The sequence below is a fragment of the Chenopodium quinoa genome, unplaced genomic scaffold (assembly GCF_001683475.1).
Source record: "Chenopodium quinoa cultivar QQ74 unplaced genomic scaffold, ASM168347v1, whole genome shotgun sequence".
Lineage (NCBI taxonomy): Eukaryota > Viridiplantae > Streptophyta > Magnoliopsida > Caryophyllales > Amaranthaceae > Chenopodium > Chenopodium quinoa.
In genome coordinates this window covers 2063883-2077165 of record NW_018744284.1, presented here as the reverse complement: position 1 = coordinate 2077165, position 13283 = coordinate 2063883, and the positions used below count along the sequence as shown (strand labels likewise).

The window sequence follows — 13283 nt, the reverse complement described above, 5'->3', positions numbered from 1 at the left end:
TGGCCGAATGATCAAATGGGCCATAGAAATACAGAGCCTCGAAGTTACTTTCGAGCCTAGAAAAGCAGTGAAGGGGCAAGCCTTTGCTGACTTTATTGTAGAGATGACTCGTCCTCCTGACTCTCAAGTTTCAGACCAAGTATGGAAGGTATATGTGGACGGAAGCTCTACTTCAAATGGTTGTGGAGCAGGCGTCATATGTCAGTCGCCAGAGGGCGACAGGTTCGAGTATGCTCTACGCTTCAGTTTTCAGGCTTCAAACAATGAGGCAGAATATGAAGCTTTACTAGCCGGGATCCGCATGTGCAAGGCGGCAGGGGCAAGAAAAATAGACGCCTGTTCCGATTCACAATTGATAGTGAGTCAGTACAATGGCGAATACGAAGCAACCCATCCGGCCATGATCAAGTATTTACAGGCGGTCCGTCAAGCAGTCGGCTCCCTTGAGGATTTCCATCTGATCCAAGTGCCGAGGTCAGAAAACAACCAGGCGGATGCACTGTCAAAATTAGCATCATCCGCCTCCTCTGATACTCCTCGAACTGTTTTTTGGGAAGTAATGGAGAAGAGAAGCATCGAGGAAAACCCTATTGGAATCCTAGACAGAAGCTCAACCTGGATGGATTCAATCAGGGCATATCTGACAAACGGTACACTGCCGGATGATACTCAACAGGCGGCAGCACTGAAAAAACGAGCCACCTGTTTTGAAATGATAAAGGGAGAACTTCACAAAAAGGGGTACCTTCAACCCTTCTTAAAGTGTGTTACTCCAGAAAAGGGACGAGAGATACTAGACGATCTTCACTCTGGTTACTGTGCTTCTCATATAGGTGGTAGGATGCTTGCTCAAAGGGCAAGGCGGCAGGGCTATTTTTGGCCTACTCTGGAAGCAGATGCAATGGAGATGGTGAAAAAATGTGACAAGTGCCAAAGGTTTGGCAAACTAATTCACCGTCCGGCTACTGACCTCACTACCATTCACAGCCCACTACCGTTTGCTAAGTGGGGCATGGACATTCTGGGTCCATATACGCCTGCTACAGGCGGCAGAAGGTACATACTTGTTGCCGTTGACTACTTCACTAAATGGGTAGAGGCGGAGGCTGTAAAGGGAATCAAGACGAAAGATGTAATTTCATTCATTTGGAAAAATGTCATCACTCGGTTCGGGGTTCCCATGTCTATGGTTTTTGATAATGGTCCCCAATTTTAGACGCCTGTTCTTAAAAGTTGGTTGGGTGACCAAGGAATTGCAAACTACTTTGCATCTGTCGGCCGTCCACAAGCAAACGGCCAGGTAGAAGCCTTTAATAAAATCATCTCAGACGGTCTCAAGAAAAAGATTGAACGAGCAGGCGGCCTATGGGCGGATGAACTACCACATGTTCTCTGGGCCATTAGGACGACTGAAAAAGGGGCGACTGGAGAAACTCCATTCCTCCTAACTTTCGGTGCGGAAGCTGTTCTTCCAATAGAACACTACGAGCCGACTCTTCGTGTAATGCTATATGACGAAGAGGCAAACTGGGAAGCCATGCGCCTGGCATTAGACTCACTTCCTGAAAAGAGGGGCAATGCTGTCTTGCGCCATGAGATCTATCGCCTGAGAATGACTAGATCATACAACAAAAAAGTACACAGGCGTCCACTCAAAGTAGGGGACTTTGTACTTAGAAAAATGGAAGCAGTTGGTAGGGCTAATGAGTCTGGCAAACTAACTCCCAACTGGGAAGGACCCTACCGAATCTATGAGGAAGTCAGGGACGGTACCTACCGTCTGGAAACACCAGACGGACAACCGTTGCCTCGAACTTGGAATATAGATAATCTTAAAAAATATTTCTTTTGAATGATGTAAAGTAAAGAGCTACTTAATAAAAGTTTGCACTTTTCAATTTTGTATTACGAGGGGCATGCCGTCTGTACCTTTACAGTCGGCTACTCTCCATTGAGTTTTTCATTCTATCTTCAGAGGGGCATGCCGTCTGTACCTTTACAGTCGGCTACTCTCCATTGAGTATTTCACTCACAATACTTAGCTAAAAAGATTAGGGCCTGGCCGACCCTGTGCCTAACAGACGGCTACCCTTCTTTTACTTAGCACCTACGTTCACCAAGAACTTACCAAGGCCACAGGCCGAATGATCAGACCAGGCGCCAAGCCAACTGATCAAATCTACAAAACTAATACGACCTGTCCCAACATCATAGCAGGCGTCCGACGGCATCCCTCCGGATGAAATTCGTCGCAGAGAGCAGCTCCCTTTTGGGTGGAACATTGTTCTATAAACTAATTACACGGCACCTATACGACTGTCCCCAAGGGCAACCACGTAGCCGTTTTTGAGACAAGGATAACTCTATCACTAACCAAACCAGTGGTAGCAGTTGACATCTGAGTCAGATGACCGCCTGTATTACTTGGGATAAATACAGGGGGTACCTATTGAGTTAATAGCCAACAAACATTGGCGAATCAAGGGGTCTAGCCGGCCTCCGCCGCCTGGTACCTCTACTACTCAAAAAAAAGTGACGGCGACTGAGTAACTCCAACGATAACTCATAGTCACTCCCTCAAATTTGGTATGGAACCTAAAAGGTTTGAGTCGTCCGCCTGTTTTTAACAAACAAGGGCACTCAAACCCCTGTTCCTACTAGGTAACCTATTGAGTTAATAGCCAACAAACATTGGCAAATCAAGAGGATCAGCCGGCCTCCGCCGCCTGGTACCTCTACTACTCAATCTAGATTGTGACGAAGACTAAGTAACTCCTATGTTAACTTAATAGTCACTCAAACTTAGTATGGAGCCTAAAAGGTATGAGTCGTCCGCCTGTTTTTAACAAACAGGGGCTCTCAACCACTACTCTTGCTAGGTTCGAATTCCGATTGAATAAATGGCCGACTGATCGTCTATCCTGGAAACAGACAACCAGTCGTCCAGGGGCATAGGCGGCGTACTAACTATCCGTACCTGTCTGCAACGTTCGGCCATGTACAACAGTCGGTCTAGTAAACAATGGGATATTAGATATGGAATACTTGGACAAATTTGAAACAAAACAAAAATTCATTAAAAATAAGCCGGTCATTAAAGACCAGCAAAATATTCAAAGCCCCGGCCCCCTGGCCGGGTAAATACAAAGCAAACGGCACGCAGGCCGTGGAAAAAATACATCAAGCTTAAGAAGGGGGCAGTTCAGTATTAGCAGCTGCCGCCTGGTCAGCACTCTTCTTGCTGGACTCGGCTTCAGCTGCATCCTCTTTTGATGCCTTACCCCCAAGTGGCACAATCGCCACAACCGGCTCTTCCTCCTCCTCCAACGCTTCTCCCAATGCCTCTTCTTCAGCAGCCGCCAGGATCTCTTGATTATATGTTTCCGAATACTGGCGGTACATTCTTTCTCAAGAGGCAAAGTCGGCATTGGGGAACAGGCGGCCCCAGGTCATGCGCTGGATTTGAGCGGAGTCTTCCATCATCTCCCGGACGAGCTCTTTCTTCTCTTGCTCGGCCTTTTCCGAGAGCTCTTGGGTAAGACTCTTCTCTTGGCTCACCAGGCGTTCTTTTACGCTGGCCAAGGATTTCTCCATGGCTTCGTAAGAGTACATTTTTTGGCGAAGAGGTTTCAGCTCGGCCTTAAGATTTGTGATGGTCGCCTCCAGCTCGTCATTCTTCTTCTGGGCCGCCTCTAACTGAGCCCGAACAGCGGCGGTAGCCTGCGCCTGATAATAAAGAATATCAATGGTCAGTACTTCATTTTGGGCAATTTGAAACATTGCCTTGTCACAGTCAGAGGCGGCCATAGCTTTTGCAGCCTTTACCTCTTTGTTTTTCCGATCAAGCGGCTTGCGAAGGCCGTTAACTCGGAGCAGGGCCTAAGTACAAAAAAAACAACAGGCGTCAGTTTCCAAACAAAAAAGATAACAGGCGTCCTGGAATTCAAATACTCAAAAGAGTATACCTCAGCAAGGACCCCTGCAATCCCATCAAGGTCAAGGGTGCCGACACCCCTGACCGCCTCCCTTTCAGATGGAGGAACTACTTTGATCATGGACTTGGCTACCTCTACCAAGTCAAGCCCCTGAGGGCCGGCTGCATCAAGCGTAAAAAAGCAAGTTAGACCTAGTCAAGAAGGAAGCAAGTGTAAAAGTTTTTACAAGTAATTGTCCATACTTCTAGGCGGCCCCGCCGGGGTTTTAGAAGAAGTGGCCGGCTGCTTCTCAGCCGCCACTGTTTTCCTGGAACACCCAGGAGAGCTTGCAACAGTCGTCCTCCGGGCCTTGGGGTCCGGCTGTTGCGAGGAAGAAGCTCTTGGAGTGCCCGACTGAAAAAGCTCTTGGAGTTAGTATATACATAAGACAACTCCTAAAAGAGGAAGAGTTTCGAAGCCTACCAAGGGTGCCCCCTTGTTGGGGGAGTCGGTACAAGACTGTTGCATGAGAGAGGCCCGCAACATGGCCGCCGCAGTCTTGGATGCTGTTATTTTACTCATGGCGTCAGCTGCAAAAAATAAACAGCAAAGTTAGTAAAGATCCCAAGTAAACAAGGCGTGAAAAAACAGAGTATTTGTCAGGCCGGCTACCTCTAGAGCACCGACTGCTGAGACCACAGGCGGCCAAAAAGTACTCGTCATAGAGCCACTTGAAGCTCGGGACGCAGTTTAGGGGTACTTGCTCTCGTACCCCTGAAGAAGAGTTCACCCTAGTCTCTACTTTGAAGAGTCCTTTGTCTAGGATCTCTTTTTTAGCCTTTGGGGGAACAGGCGGCATGCTGCGGCCGCCTGAGAGAAGAGGCGGATCCCTATTCCACTTGTTTAAGCGTTTGTTCAGCTCCGTGTCTGAACCCTCGATGATAAGGAAGGTGTTCCGCCAATCCTTCCATTTGTTCGCCTTACCTCTCGTCATGAGGTAGCCCCTATGGCTTGTTAATTGATACCAGCCGGTACCTCCCGACTTAGGGGTCCGGCTGAGATAGTTCATGTGGGCGAAAGCCTCAAAGCTTGGCTCCACCCCGTACATTTCGCACCCGGCCACATAGCCGAGTACGTTTACCCAAGAGTTGGGGGCTAACTGCCATAACCCCAAATCATACCCATCTAAAATCCGCTGAACAGCCGGATGTAATGGGAAGCGCAGTCCAGCTTTGATGGCCGCCACATAGCAGCCAAAGCAGCCGTCATCATAGTTGGTACCAGCCGGCCAGACGACAGTGTCTTCTGGATCCGGCACGAACAGTAAAAATTCGGGGCCCATTCTGTGGTTAGCTATAAAGCTCTCCACTTTGTCTTGCATGGCTGCGATCCGGCCCCGGGGTACCGTGCAGTAGTAGGGGGTGTTTTCCTCTCTGTAAGAGGCGGACAGCTCCGCCCGATTGTCCCCCTTCTCAACTGCATGAGAAAGCCTCGCCTCTTGTAGGCGGCTGTTTCTTTCTTCTGAGCCTGGAGAAGCGTGGCCAGAAGAGCTGGACTCGGACTCGTCCTCTGACGAGTCCGAAGAGGACGACTCCTCCCCTCTCCCAGAGGGGCCCGCCTCCTCTCCCTTAGAAGGAGCAGGAGGAAAATTAGACATATCAACGGTGAAATGGGAAGGGACCACCTTGACCCCTCCCTCAGAACTGTCGGCTTGGCAGCCGCCTCGTTTCACTTCTACATCTGGCGCCTGGTCAGATGTTTCACTAATGAGCACCCTTTGGGAGGAGCCGTCCGAGTTTGAGATCATAGCAGTCTTTTTTGTTCTGGCCATCACGTTCTGCATAGACACAGATACAGTCGGACTTTGTATAAAGGGCAAAGATGGGTCCAGAAAAGGGCAGGCGGCACTCCTAGTCCTAGATTCAGCCGTCCCCGGTGACCGGCTGATCACTAACTTAGGTCGTGTCGTGTGCTTCCGTGGTGCCATTTCAAAAAATAAAAAGAAAATTAAGAGTAAGAGAACTGAGTTACCTGAACGAGTGACGGTTGATGAAGTTCTGGAAATTCGGTGCAGTCGGCTTGTCAGAACAGGCGGTAGGCAGAAAAGGTCCGAAATGTCAGAGCAAGTTCAGGGGTCCGAATGTTCTCGCAAAGTTCTCAAATGTGAAAATGACCGAAGTCAGCACTTCCTTATATAGGCAAAGTGAGAAGGCGAAGGGTCGCTTCCAAATTCAAAATTTGGGCGGGAAAATCTCTCGGCCATTTGCAAGGTGACACCTGTAGCAGGCCGTCGCCTGTCACCGTGCGGCACCTGTCACAGGTGACACGTGACCAGTCACGTGCCACCTGTGAGGGGCAAATGATTAGGGGATTTTTATCCACCAATCACCGTCTGACAAGTGGACCAACCAGGTTCCGCCACGTGTCCTTCACGTAGGCCAATAGAAGCCTGCCACGTGTGAATCACAGATACGTCCTCTACGGACCAATTGAGACACGCCACGTGTCCACCCATGCCAAATGGGAAACCGGCCAACAAGGCCCAATCCTGTTTAGAGGCCCGGTCAGCCCTAGGTTTACCCTAAACCTAGAGAGTGGCACGCTTCTCAAGACTATAAATACTTAATTAATCCTCATTAAGAGAAAAAAAAAGGAAGAACAGAAACGTTACGGAACACACTAATAACCGGCTGATCTCGCTAACAAAGCAGATTACCAACATTAAACACTCTCACCTAGAGAGACCTTATTACTTTAATTTCCGTATTAATTACTCCTTAATCAGGTACTAACTTGACCGTTGGAGGCGGAGCTCTGAGGAGTCTCCGTTATTTTGCAGGTACAGGCGTCCGGTTCCAGTCTCGGAATTGTAACTCTCCCGCAGGACATCAGAAAACCCCGAAACAAGTGGCTTTATCAATCGGAAAATGTAATTTATGACGTCACTTTTCAACCAGAAAATGTAATATGTCATTTTAATCCCATTTTATTCATCAATGATTTTCCCTTATTATTTGTTATTATCCTAAGTATAAATTAGATGTAAGATGATAAATGACATCATAATTGAGCTAATTCGTAGAGATGGTAGTCACTTTTAATGTAGTAACTAGTGAGTAGCCCAGGCATTGCCCCCAGGTTGCTACTTTTGTACACTAGTAGAAAAAATGCTATTTGTAACTGGCGAAATTGACTTTTAGTAACTGGCATTATTGGTTGCTATTGCCACCGTTGCAACTAGTGGCAATTATTCGTAACTGGCAAATGTTAGTTACTAATATTATACTATTCGTAACCGGCCTAACCTAACGCCAGTTACTACTAGTCTATTTTCCATGTTATAAAGCATACTATTAGTAACTAGCATTAGGTTATGCCTTATTAGTAACTGGCACAACTTTAGGCCAGTACTAATAGCATTACATATGCTAAAAAAAATAATATTTTTTTCCTATTAAATTGATTCACAAATAAAAATACTTCTTAATTATTATAAACATAGACATTTTCATTAAGAATTATTGTAATATTACAAGTTTAACCCAAAAGAAAAATATAGTACTTGTTTTGGATAAACCCCAGCATCAAGCATTGTCGATAACAGCAAACATGTGTTTCGACTCAAATGCTTCCTGGAAAACAATACAAAGCTCACTAGCAATTAATTAACAGAGCAATAGCTAGCAAAAGTTGTTCCCGCTGCTACAAAAGTTCTTGGTGTTGCCCATTTTAGTTTGTTCCTCCAGGATGGCTGCCACTTGATGTTTCGGGGAGAACTGAGAAGGCCCAAAAGAAACCCTGAGAAGAAAAAAGATATCACTAAGTCATTAATCAAAGATAATATTTATTTCACTCTTTGGACTACAGAGAGAATAACTGAAGAGTAAATAAATTTTTGCAGGATGCTTCCTTCTATTGATCTCCAAACTAGAGAAAAGTTATTCTTTAACCAATGTCAGGAAAAAAAGGGTCAGCAATATATCCATTAAATCAAAAAAAAAATGTGCTTACAGGATAATAATCCCTTCCCTTAGCTTTCATCCAGTCTGAAACCAGATATCTTCAATAACTTTGAGACAGAATATATAGCAGAATAAAAGAAATTCACCTTTTAATTTCGATAAAATACAATTTAAGAAAAAACTCACCCAATAATAAATCTATAAAGGTACCAATGAAATAAAGATAATCAGTAGTAAAGTCCAACTACAAAAACAGCAATGGCAAGACAGCTAGACCCTGACTAATGACACTTACTATCATTATCAGGTAATATTCCAAGCAAATAAAGATTATTCAGTAAGAGCTGTATAACTGACTAATAAGGATCTCCAAACCTATTATCTAATAAAACTACAATAGATTGAGCGATTGAATAAGGGTTAAGAAGAACTAATGCTCTCACAACAAAAACCAGTAGTGATGGAAGATGGTGCTTGTATGGCCACAATCTCTTACATAAAGAGATATTGATCGAAAACAAAGAATTGATTAAATGACATGCATGAATAACTGCCTAGTGACAGCATATAATAATAAAAACCTTCACTCTTGGTAAATATGATTATGATTACCTCCAGCCCCAAATAAAAGGGTATGAATCAATGTGGGCCATCCCAAAATAATAGGGTGCTTCCCAAACAGGTAATATAAGCTTTTGACTTATAGTAAAGTTCATTACTGAAATTTTGTCAACTTAAATGTTCTAAAAATTTCACACTCTACCAGCAATTCACAATTTATCATACAGATACACATGAGTATTGCCTTACAACCTCACAATTAATATTAGGTTGTTAATTACAAACTGAAATGGATTTCAAGTGAAAAAAAAAAAAAAAATGAAATCAGATGTGAGACAACTCATTTTCATCAAGTTGTTCTTTCTCATCCATACGAAAGGTACATTGTATACAAGGCAATAAACCTAGCACTATAAGTCTTTACTAATTTATCCAAACTTTACACGGCCTGAATTGGACTCAACGCAAACCAAAAATTCAGTGTGATACATATCCACTGACTAGCCTGAAGAAACCCAGGCTGACCTGACACCGCACCAAATTCAGTGGGTGAGTAATTTAGAAAATGCAGCCAAGGTTTAAGTACACAATGCAGCCAACTATATCATAATATCTAAAGTCAGTCACATAAGAATGGAAGATGAGAGTGCTGCAAAAGATATCAACTACGCAAAGCATTGTAATGGACACAACTATATAACCAATTGTGCTCTACCCACAATCCATTTAAAAGGGACTGGAAAAAAGATCAAAAATCATATACATGTATAGATACCCATACCCACCAGTAAAAACTGAAAATTTTGAGTATCTCAATAAGATCAGTGATCTAGGTGACACTTAATGCGCGACAATAAACCTACTAAAGCAGTCATGGATCGATTTTTTAACTATAAACATGAACCGGAACATTATTGGTCATCATCAGTTCATAATTTTCTCAAAACATTTACAAAACATATACAACATGATAGACAAGTACAGTATAATGAATATACTTATTTCTAAGCTCAAATAAATATTGTGACCTTCAAGAAGCAACTGAAATAAAACTCGAAGGGTAGATGCACAAACATGTAACGAAGTAATATATTGCACAAGCAGAATCCACCAAGCACATACCCAGAGTCCCAACAAACATGTCCCAATAGAAGCAATTATGAATGCCTCAAGAACCTGTCTATTTCATAATTACTCTCTCTCTCTCTTAAACACAATCAACCACTTTTATTAGGAAAGTCTCCAAACAATAGTCCACTTTTTAAATTTAGTAAGCTACAGTTCAAGTTCAACAATAATGAAGAAAAGTCATAGAATTCTCACTCAATTATTGTAAAATTAACTCCGATCCGATGTAGCATACTATCTAAGTAAGGTCCAGATTGATGAAGTATATCATTCCAATACCATTCATTTCATTTATAACAAAGCAAAGCATAACTCAAGAAACAATCAAAAAATAGAAACTCAGAAGACTACATATTTTGTGTCCCCCTACAATTTTCATCACATTTACTGATTTTGGACTTACTTATGACAAGGTAAATCCAGAGCTGTATTTGCCTCAATTCCAGCACCTACGGTGGCAGCTTAGTACGTTCTTTGACCAACCAGCAAGCTTCGTTCTATATAATTATTCCGAAAACCGTCTGATTTTTCCTCACCTTCATGCAATCTAAGCAGGTTCAGCAGGCCTTGTCTTCCTACAATTTTGCAACTTAAACAGCTTCAGAACAAAATTCATTCTTGTTACTGTCGAAAAATATATCACAATATTCAAATCTAACCCCCAATCATCACCTTGTTTGGTTTGGTACTGTCGGACAAAAACTCACTTAGACATTTTATCGAACACATGGTGTGCAAATTGTAAGGTTAAAATGCTCGTGGAAGCGTGATTGATCGAGAAATTGATAAAGTATAAACGGCAAGAAAATAACACCCAACGAACACTTTATAATAATTCTACTATATTAAAATATATGAGAGTACAAAAGAGAAAAGATCCTAATGGTTAGGGTGTAAGATTACAAAATAACTCTCAAAATAATAAGTACTCACAAAAGAATATTAGAAGAATAGTGGATAAAATTACAAGGAGGAAATTTTAAGTAACCTTATGAGATGAAACAATTTTTTTAGTATGGTGGAGCATTAGGACTATTTGTATGTGTGGATTTTTTCTTAATTGACCCTAGTGGATGACAACACCTATATTTATAGATGGGATATAGAGGTGGAAGATATGTGTGGAAACTTCCACATATGTAGATATTTTAGGTGGAAGATTTGTGTGAAAACTTTCACTGTAGATATTTTTTGGTTAAATCTATAATTTTCATGGGCATTTAATATTTCTAGAGACTTCAACAATTCTCCATCCATTTCTTGATTTAGAAGATTTTTCTAGATTTTGAGACTTAATTAGTTGGGCTTTTCAAAGATTGTTGGGCCACATGTATTATACCCAACAATCTCCACCTTGGACCAAATATGTAGATTACTTGTAGTAGGAGCCAGAAGATCTAGCAAGGATTAACTCCGACTAAGTCCAAGCAATGATCGAACTTAGCAATGGGAAGTGGCTTTGTGAGCATATTCACCGGATTTTCTGTAGTATGAACCTTATTAATCATAATTTCACCTTGTTCAATAGTGTCTCTGACATAGTGGTATTTTACGTCGATGTGCTTGTCTTGAAGTGATAAGCATCATTCTTGGTGAGAAAGATAACACTTTGGCTATCGGAGTATACCACGGTGACACCTTGTGATATACCAAGATCCATAACAAGACCTCGCAACCATGTAGCCTCCTTTATACCTTCGGTTGCTGCGACATACTCTGCCTCAGTAGTGGAAAGAGCAGCTATTGGTTGTAATTGAGCCTTCCAACTTATTGCTCCTGAACAAAGAGTGAAGATATAACCGGAGAGAGATCTTCGGCGGTCAAGATCACCACCATAGTCAGAGTCAACGAACCCAACAACATCAGTAGAATTGGTTAGGTTCTTATCAAATACCAACCCCATATCTATAGTACCTTTTAGGTACCAAAATATCCATTTTGTAGCATTCCAATGCTCTTTGCCAGGGTTGTGTATATACCTGCTTACCATGCTCACAGCATATGCTAGATCAGGTCTTGTACAGACCATGGCATACATAAGATTGCCAACTGCACTAGCATAAGGAATGCTAGCCATTTTCTCCTTTTCTTCCTCCGTTTGTGGACAAGATGCAAATGACAACTTAAAATGTGCAGCAAGTGGGGTAAAGAAAGGGTTAGAATTACTCATATTAAACCTATCTAGAATTTTCTTAACGTAATTTTTCTGAGAAGGAGTAACTTACCAGCCTATCAATCTCGGTGTATCTCCATGCCAAGGATTTTCTTAGCTGCACCTAAATCTTTCATCTCGAACTCCTTGTTGAGCTGAGACTTCAGGTTGTTAATCAATGACTTGTCTCGAGATGCTATAAGCATATCATCCACATATAGAAGAAAATAGATCTAGACTCCTCCATACTGTCGAAAATAGACACATTGGTCGTACTGACTACGTGTGTAGCCTTGTTTTCTCATAAATGAGTCAAAGCTCTTGTACCACTGTTGTGGAGCCTGCTTGAGACCGTATAAGGATTTCTTCAATCTATAAACATGATTTTCTTTTCCAGGAACAACAAATCCTTTGGGTTGCTTCATATAGATCTCTTCATCAAGATCACCATGTAAAAAAGCAGTTTTGACATCAAGTTGTTCTAACTCCCTGTCAAACATAACAACTATTGCAAGAAGGACGCGAATAGAAGTATGACGAACAACAGGAGAGAAAATCTCATTGAAGTTAATACCTTCTTTTTGATGACATCCTTTGACAACAAGGCGTGCCTTCCATCTTGCAGGTTCAACTCCTGGAATGCCTTCCTTTTGTATGTAGATCCATTTGCAAGTAATTGCTTTTCGGCCTTTTGGCAGCTCGACCAAGTCCCATGTGCCATTCTTGTGGAGACTCTCCATCTCCTCATTCATTGCCACAAGCCAATTAGAGGAATTAGGACCGGAGATGGCTTCTGAATAAGAGGATGGCTCTTTTTCAACTGGAGTTTCTTCGCCAACTAATAGTGCGTAAGAAAGCAGATATTCATCTCCAGAATATTTTGATGACCTTATAATAGGCCATTTTGAACGATCCCTTATCAGATTGTAATCTGACTGTTGATAAGGGCTTTGTGGCTAGCTTGACTCGGTAGCAATTGGAGGATTGTCATCATCATTGCTGGAACGAGAGCCTGATGAAGCATCAATTTCAACCGTAGGAGACTGAGTAGTTGTTTCGTACTCCACCTTTTTACTATCATCCTGATTATCTGTTTCAGAAGATGAAACAGAAGACTCCGTACCAGAGGATTTGATAGTAGCATTTTCATTGAAAGTAAAATCTCGAGTAAGAATCACTTTCTTAGACTCAAGACACCATAATCTATAGCCTTTAGATTATAAGGAATAGCCAATGAAAATGCATTTGATAGCTCTAGGAGCTATTTTGCCATCATTAATATGAGCATAAGCGATACAACCAATAACTTTTAGGAAAGAGTAGTCAATAGAAGAGTGTGGAGAACGGTTGACTATAAATGCGGCTGTAGATATGGCTTCCGTCCAAAGGTAACGACGACTCCATAGTCCAGCATTAGAGATCATGCACCGAGCTCTTTCTAGAAGAGTTCGGTTCATACACTCAGCTACGCCATTTTGTTGAGGCTTGCCTAGTAATGTCTTATGTCTGGCAATGTCGGCTTGAGCACAGAATTTTTCAAATTCTCCATCACAAAATTCCAAGCCA

General features: G+C 42.5%; 1 long non-coding RNA gene across 1 annotated transcript; it reads right to left on the bottom strand.

The window, feature by feature from the left end:
- Nucleotides 1-7414: 7414 nt before the first annotated feature.
- On the bottom strand, nucleotides 7415-10763 carry LOC110694976. Its single transcript, XR_002506006.1, has 3 exons — nucleotides 10238-10763; nucleotides 9969-10140; nucleotides 7415-7712 (listed from the first exon to the last, which is right to left on the bottom strand). It is a non-coding gene; the product is annotated as an uncharacterized LOC110694976 (long non-coding RNA).
- Nucleotides 10764-13283: the final 2520 nt, after the last annotated feature.